The 8,840-nt window shown below is 40.9% G+C and overlaps 1 pseudogene; it reads right to left on the bottom strand.

The window, feature by feature from the left end:
- Positions 1 to 405: 405 nt before the first annotated feature.
- Positions 406 to 2,101, bottom strand: LOC147905333 (cytochrome P450 750A1 pseudogene; annotated as a pseudogene).
- Between the last annotated feature and the right edge of the window lie 6,739 nt (positions 2,102 to 8,840).

The raw sequence follows: 8,840 nt of genomic DNA, 5'->3' as shown, positions 1-8,840 counted from the left end.
TCTCAAGATAGCACGAGCACATAGACAACATCTTCTTGATTAGGGTAGCTCTATGTAGATATAGTGTAGAGGACACTCAATGTAACACTTGAGCATAAGCAGATGCAATGCATTTTTAATTTCTTGTATACTTGTGTGTAGCATTGTGTATTTCATGTTGTGGTGGAAGCTTTAGGATTCTTCTTTTTCAAAGAAGTGAAAGTCTTAATCCATCATAGATGGGTCATGCTACTCGTATTGTGAATATATATAAAGGACGATACAAGCAGAGTGGGAGAGCATGGAAGGGTCTAGTATTGGGTTTGTGGATAGTCTTTCATGGCATAGCAACATCAATAGTTTTGTAAAAGGTGACGAAGCAATGAGGCATGGGGATGGCACAAAGCGGGTCTACAATCAACGGCTTTACAAAATGCGACGAGGCGTGGGGATGGCACAAAGGGGATTTGCAAGAGTTGCAGTGAGGCCATGTGACTCTTCTAGAGAGAACGATGAAGCTTGTTTCCAATGGAAGCTATGCACGAGGTTTGCCACACTAAGGGTGGCCATGGCATTGCCAAGGTGGATGCCGGGGCAAGAGCGTCTACCAGTGCCAAATGGCAACAATTCATAGCTTTGCCCGGACACTCCCATATGGGCAGCTTGGCCGTTGCCCAAGAACCTCTCAGGCATGAACTGAGAAGCTTTGTCCCACACGTTGGTATCTCTACCCATACTCCACAAGTTCACAATGAGCCTAGTGTTGGGAGGCAGCACATAGCCTGCCACCTCTGTCGCTTGCTTGGCTTGGTGTGGAAGTTGCAAGGGCAATGGTGGATGCAGCCTCCATGTCTCCTTCATCACTGCGTGCAGATATGATAGATTTGAAAAATCGGACTCTTCCACTTGCCTCTCTAATCCTACTGCTGCATCCAGCTCCGCTTGGAGCTTCGTCATCTTCTCCGGCGCTCGAAGGAGCTCAGCCATGGCCCATTCCACTGACGTGCTTGTCGTTTTCGTGCCGGCCGCCACGAGTTCCTGCGTCAATTGCACACTTTTGAATACAAGTGCTGGAAAACAAACGAAGTTCAAACGATGAGTGAGCACTCAAACAAGCAATCACGCGTGCAATGCGTAAACGCTGCGCACACGTTGACGATCGATCCTAACAATTCGTGGGCAGAATCGCGGCGTATTAAAACTTCGAGCTAAAGAAGAATACGACAATTGTTGACTGATTTACCAAGAGCATTGCCTTCACGGCAGTCGTGTCCGAGGCATCGATTTTCTTGTTGAAATCCAACATAGAGGTGAGCAAGTCCTTAGGCGTTGCTCCTCCATCCTCCATCTCCTGCACGCGGTTATTCACAATTTCCTCCAGCACTGCGTCGAGAAGCCGGACCAGAGCGTCTATCTTCTTTTTGTATCCACCAGGGTCGAGCCACTTAAGATAAGGAATGACATCTCCCATGATTGGTTTCACGAACAGCTCGCTTAACTCTGCTAGCACGTCTACGAAACATGAGAGTCGCCCCTCCGACCTCTCGCTGAACAACGTGCGTGTCATGACGTCCATAGTGAAACGGAAGGCGCTTGTCGAAATCTGCAGAGCTGAACCACACTCCTTTTCGACTGCCTGCAGAAGGGAAGAAATTTCTTCGTCTCTCAAGTTCTTGTACAGTCGTGTGCTTTTGGCGGACAAGATCTCTTGCACATACAACTTGCGAATATCCCGCCATTTTGCAGTGTATTCCATGAAAGCGGAAGCTTGACTTCCGTAGAAGACACGGTTACCGATCTCTAGACGAGGCCTATTCGCAAACTCCTCGTCATGAACATGAAGAAATTCCTTGGCGAGGGCAGCGGAAGAAACCACAACAGTAGCTCTACTCCCCAACCTGAGAAACAAGATCGGACCATATTTTTGCGAGAGGTTGTCAAGTGATTGATGAGGGATGGAGCTTAGGAGGTGCAGGTGACCGATGACGGGCAGGCAAAGAGGACTAGGAGGAAGCCGTTGGCGGGATACGTAATTGAAGTATAACCAAGCCAAGGCTAAGATAAATGCGGGAAGGGAGAGCACATAGTATGATGCAAGGGAGCTCCAAAGAATTGATTCCATGGTTTGTGATGGATCGAAGTTGACCAATCAGTGGCCGAGCTGCTCTATGACTATAGCGATCATGCAATAGATTCAGCTACGAGAACTGATGATCAAAGCCATATTCAGATTGCAAATTTATAGAGACTTGGAGCTACTCAAATTAACAAGACGTACGATGGACGCAAAAATGGGCGAGGCTTTAGGGACAGGCGCATATAATAAGATGTCTTTTTAAAAAATAAAAAATAAATAAACATGCCGGCTTGTATAAAGAGGAGGATGGTCAGTCCCAAAAGTAAGACCATATACAAAAATGAGCCAATTCAAGGGGCAAGCACCCGTGGCCTACCTTGCGTAAGCAGTAGGAGCCTACCCTAAAGACTGAGACCTATCTCCACGAGCATATCTCCTACTAGGGACTCCTTGTTCAAATTTTTTTTTTTTTTTAAAGATGTCGTCGTTAAAATGTATTCCTTTGTGAATCACGATCTCTGCCAATATTCACTTAATGCTTTGTCGTATAGTGAGATTGAGAAGCCATACGAATATGGACGTGAATATGGGCTAGACTTTAGGTCTACTCTCTATGTGCCAATATTTATTAAATGTTTGTCATATAATGAGCTTGGATGATCCTCTAGGGAATACGAGAACTCCTTCTCTCCTTCACATCCCTCTTTTCCTTCATCATCATGGTCTAGATCCACACTCGGACGGAGATCAACTTGTTAAACCAATAGAAACGACACTCTGGTTGCTTTCACCACCAAAGAGGATGCCCCCCTGTCACCATACATCTCCATCCCTTCTCCCTTAAAAACAAAAAAACGTGTTGGGCGTGAGAGGCTCCTGACGACCTACATGCCTCCTTGGGCACTTTCCCTATGTTAACCTTAACCTTCATTCCGTAGTTCTCACCTCCTTCAAGTTCTCTACAGAATTCATGTTCTACTACTCCTTTCTTATGTTGAAGGCTCCGATTTTCTCACCCTTGTCTATCGTACCGTACCTCTGTTGCTCTACTTCAAATTTCTAGATAGGTTGTCATTGCTTCTAGGCTATTCCTTTTCGTATAATGAGATTCAGAAGACATACGATGGACTCGAATATAGCCGATACTTTAGGTCTACCCTCTCTCTGCCAATATTATTAAATGTTATGTCGTATAATGAGGTTGGATGATGCTCTAGGGAATACCATCTTCGCCCTCATTGCAACACAAAACACACAATGACCTTGAAGTCTTCTCCTTTGTCCATTTCATTATAATATTTAGATAAAAAGACAACTTTGTCACTCACATGCATGTCCCTCCACCTTTGCTCGATGTTTCTTTATATTGCCTATTTCATATCGGGGCTTATCAGTCAAATCATTTCTTTGACTTTTAGTCATTGACTTCGCTCTCCATTGACTTTTAGTCATTGACAACTTTTTCCATTTTATTATAATATAAAGATAATATGACAACTTTGTCCTCACATGTGCATCCCTCCCCCTTTCGTCAACATTTCCCTATATAATTGCCTATTTCCTCCTGCACCTTTTTTGGCAATCCCTTGAGCTTATCCGTCAATGCATTTCTTTGAATTTTAGTCATTGACTTCCCTCCCTAATGTGAAAAGCCAATTATTTGGGTTAAGACTCTAAGGGTGCATTCCCACTCCAGTGGAATCTACCACTGGCAGAGAAAGTAGAGAGAAACCCTTTGTTTAGCACTGCCCCCTTAGAGAGGGTGCTATAGTGGAGAATTGGATTCTGATCATTTGTGAATTTCAAATGTAATTTTTTAAATTAACAAATCAAGATTGCCTCAATTTTGGCATTGGATGCTTTATATGATGAATGCTTTTCTCTATGCTTTAGCCCATAAATTAGGATGTAGTGCCCATGCACACTTGTGCACTCTTATTTACACATGTACTCCTCCAACAGTGCCAAAATTTGAGGAGAGAATTCTATAGAGTCCAAGAATTTCCTCACACTAGGCACAAAGTTTGGGACCAACAACATTATGTAGTGATATTTAGATTCAAAGTGATCACCTTTTCCTCTCAACAATGACACTAACGTAACACCTCTTACAACTTTGAGGCAATTTTTGGTTTCCACTCACACATGAACCTCCTCTCATTACAAGGGTTGGGCTTGTGCAACCTCACTTCTTTGTTGACTTGGATTCTTGAAGACCATGTAATAAATCATGCTTACTGGTTGAACATTTTTTTGACTTTTTATTGTTGAGTGTAAATACAAGCTTTGAACTTTCCTTGGCTTTCTCTCCTAATGCGAGCTTGATTCTTACTTAAAGTTTCATTTTCTTATTTTCAAATACTAGGCAAGGCCTTCTCCTAATCTAAAGGTTCTTATTTTAAAATACTAAGTCTAAGGCAATTATGAAACACCTCTTGTTTTTCCCAAGTTTTCTAGCAATATATATGGTTGGTTTTGAAAGGGTTTTCTCTTACATAAGCAAAATTTTTTGGAAACATTGTACAAAAATCATTTTGGTACCTTTAGAGAGACTCCCCATGTTAATTCATTGCACTTGTCCAAAGTCATTTTTGCAAATAGAGAGACTTCCCATGATAATTTATCGCACTCGGCACATGGAGCTTTCTATTAATCCAATAGAGTGTTATGAGAGAATGAGAGAGAGAGAGAGAGAGAGAGACTCGAGGGGTGCAGTACTAAGAAACCCTTTGTATCATGTGGGTTCAAAGGGTATTTAAAAAACCCCTCAACTAAAAATTCTCCCAGAATAAAAACACTCCTATGTACTTATGAACTGAGTTTTTTCAAAAATTGAATTAAAAAATCCCTCCTCATGATTATAATTCTATTAAAGTTTTCCAAAAAGTTTGATTAAAATACCCCTCCTTTTGAATGCAAGTGGTACACTAAATTTTTTTAGGTGAACCCCTCGAGCAGAGAGAGAGAGAGAGAGAGAGGGGGGGGGGGCCTTGGGAAGGGGTTAGGCTTGTTAAGGGATAAAGAAGTAACCCAACTTTAGTATCACAATAGTAATAGGAATGTCTCAAGCACTTTGTAGACCTTAGCTCTTCCTTTCAGCAATGCATTGTTCTAAGTGTAGTTCTTGTGGGGGTTAAAGGCCATTGTACCTTAGGCCCAATTATGTACAATACTCAAACACATATATACATGGGATGACATAGAAGATTAGGGTGTTCCACAGCCACCAAAACTTGTGTGAATCTCTCTTCTAGATCTCCCTCTCTCTCACCTTCTTCTGTTCTACTTCCATTGTTGAGATCTCTCAACTGGTATCGAAGCACGAGTGTTCTAGTTGAGCCCAGATATGAGCATGGAGCCTGAAGTTTGCTACAGTTGCAGCTATGTAGGAGGAAGGAGAAGTTGCATTGGGTGACTTTACCTACATCCTAGTGTGCAACTACCTTTAGAGAAACCTTTCGATGAGTGAGAGTCCGCAATGAATTGCAGAGGCAACCATTTCTTGATCTTGGTGTCCATTGTACTTTGGAAGTTCAAAAACTCCTTCATTCTTGAATTTGGGATTATTTTGTTGGATTTCTAACTCACTCTCTCTACTTCAACGTTTTTATACCAATGTGTTGGAACTTGAGTTTGAAGCAAACATTCCCAGATCTATCAGTTTTGGTGGACTTAGGAGGTCTTAAAACTTATGTGTTACTCATTATTTGCATTTTGGTGGTGTTTACAAATAGGTCTATTTGCAAAAAAGTTTTTTAGTCCATGTGTTGGACCCGGTAATTGGGAATGGGAACACGGTTTCTAAAACTGTCTGTTCCATTGCATTCTAAAGGCCCAAAAACCCCTACTCACCAACTTTTGTGTAATCCCATGGAGATTTAGAGAAGTTTCATCTCTCTGAGGTGTCAAATTGTCTGTTTCACTGTCAAAAATCCATTCAAAGGTTCAAACCTTTGATTTTTGGATTATAGGTCAATTGCAAGGGTTGACTCCCCATTTCCCTTTCATCGGTTGGGATTTTGAAGTTCCAGCAGACAAGAGATATTTGTAGATTGTCTTGTTGAGTCTGATTATGCAGTGATGCACATGTTTTGAGGCATCTCAGGTTCTATTTTCACTAGCGATCATTGCCCTGGGGCTGTGATTTTTGGTACTCCTTATGCAAATCACTCTGGTTGCAATCTGAGCTGTGTGCTCATTCGTGGTTTGCATTGAACACCATATTCGGAAATTTGGAAATCTCCCAAGTCCCATTTTAGAATTCCCAGATTTCCCAATATAGATTTTTCTCATTTAGAAGATATAAACCATAAACTAAAGTACTAAAACAATTAGTTTCTTTTCACATCTTACAAATTAAATGGAGAAAAGTAGTGCATTTACATTTGCATGTGAGCTTACATGCAAAAACTAGTGTTTAGAACAAACCCGAGGGGGTCACTCATAAACATGTAACATAGTGCGTCAATGCACAGAGGGGTATTTTATTAATAGGGGGACTTACATGCCGTTTACATACATGAGGGAATTTATAAAATAGGGACTTAGTGAAATTCATATGTGTATATTTATGGAGGGGTGTCTAAATTTTAAGATGAAAAAATGTATACATGCAAAAGGGGGTTAATCAATTACATGAAAAAATGTAAAAATTAAAAAACAGGGGTATTTTTAATACATGCTTGCTCGCACGTGCTATATGGTTTTAATAAAGAGTGACTCCCCCGGGTACAAGGTCCATTAGACAATGAAATATGTATGACGATGGTTGTCTCCCCTTCTTTCCTAACTTCTTATCTTGCAATGGGAGATCAAGTCTAGCATACCGTTCTCATAGTGTCAACCCAGCCATCAAATGTATCCTTCGGTCTAATCACCATATGGCTATCTTTTTGTGCAAATTTCTCTCCCACTTATTGTACAAATCTCTGCACAAGAAAAAATTGGTGTTAATACAAGCAATATACAAGAAGATTTGAACTTGTAGCGAAACCTATAGAAGATGAAAAACCATTACCTCCCATGGCTGCTGCAATGGAATGTTCTTTTGATTGTCGTTTCGATGGAGACCCAAATGCTATCCTTTGATCTCTCAATTGTTGGATCTGCTCAAGGTAAGGAGCATTCTTCATCACCTGGTGTGATTCCATATTTGTCATCCATGATGGCTCAATGCACTTTTCCGCATGGAAATCAACAAGAATTCTTGAATTTTTAAATGCATACAGGTGCTTTGTTTAAAGAAAAGGTGGAGACATCTCCTTAATATACAACTTTGTAGCTGTGATAGAATGCAATCCTGATATAATCCAATAGTTGTATGTATCCAACTTGTTGGATTCCACTTCTTCCTTCTTTATGGGCCGAGCTACATCACCTTGCTTTACAAATGGCATGACATATGCCACATTTGTTGGGTTCATTGGATTCCTTTGAAAAGCCACCTCCAACTTCTTTATGTACTCCCAACAAAGTGTCATGTATGCATATAGTGGTGGTGCTTTTGAACACCTGTCAACTAGGATTCAAAACTCTTTGTCAGATCCAAATGGGAAGTATTGTTCATAAATATATAGTCCACCCTCCATCTTTACTCCTTTCTATAATTGTTCGAGTGACTTAATTTGCATTTTTTCTAAACTTCTCACTCCATGAAATGAAAAATCTGGGAGCATCAAATCAAGGGGCTTTGCAAAGTGTATAACTTGTTTCTATGCATCATATCCTGAATCCAAACCAGTTGGTGGCATAATGTTATGGAAAAGTTTTGGCCTTGTGACCAAAACTTTTGGTGGCAAGATGCAAGCATAGAGTTTTGAGCTTGTGGCCAAAACTTTGTCCCTATGGTGTAAATTTGCAAGATCTTCTTGGAAACTAGTAGAGAGGGTCACCAATCCTTGCAAGATTGACTCCGGAAGCTACCTAACTCAGGCGATCTTGAAGCTCTCTTTCCAATATTCAATGTGAAGGGAAATAGGAAATTGTCGAAATGGAAGCATCTACATAATGACCAGAGGAAGAGAATCGGGATGATGCCAGATATTGAAAACATTCCTATTTACGCTTGCAATCCTTGTGAGATGGGATGGGAAATGATGCGTTGCCACTGCTACTGCTTGGATGCAGATGAAACAAAGGCCTTGGCAAGGACGATCTGTTGTTGCAAATGGGTGATGAGTCATGGACAAGTGAGGGCGATGTGTGGATGATCCTAGCTGCACAGATGAGGAGTGATTTGCTGCGGCGATTGAGGTGATGAATGATTTGTTGTAGAGACGAGCTAGGCGAGGATCGAAGAAATGATTTGATTTGTGGCAATGAGCAAGGGCGATGAGCAGCTCCATAGTTACTCACGATGACAAGCAACCTACAAAAGCAAAGGTAGGGTTCCTAATTTTTTAATGCTTGCCCTTTAGGTAGGCAAAGTAAAAAATTTAACTTTTTTATTTTTAGGGTAGGCAGGGTCTTACCTCCCTATAACAAACCAACAGGCAGGTAGCCCTCCCTTTTCTAAAGAATAGCGATCCTATGTGTATATATAAAAATGACAAAATTCATCACCTTGTCATTGGACCAAAATTCTTATGTGCATATATAAAAATGACAAACATTTTCCCCATTTCCCTTTTTCATTTGACAACATTCTTTTGGGAGTATTTTTAATGTTGTTCCAACTTTTTCTCCGTTTTTTCCTCTTTCCTATTGCGAATTCTCTTTTTAAAGCAAAAAATCCCTTCATGGTAGGCCACTTGAATGCAGTTCAACTTTTTTTCTTTTTAATAGA

Source organism: Dipteris shenzhenensis, chromosome 1 (genome assembly GCF_047967505.1).
Source record: "Dipteris shenzhenensis isolate YYH24624 ecotype China chromosome 1, Dip_SZ_1.0, whole genome shotgun sequence".
NCBI lineage: Eukaryota > Viridiplantae > Streptophyta > Polypodiopsida > Gleicheniales > Dipteridaceae > Dipteris > Dipteris shenzhenensis.
The sequence above is the reverse complement of the archived record's forward strand: the minus strand, read 5'-3'. Positions and strand labels throughout refer to the sequence as shown.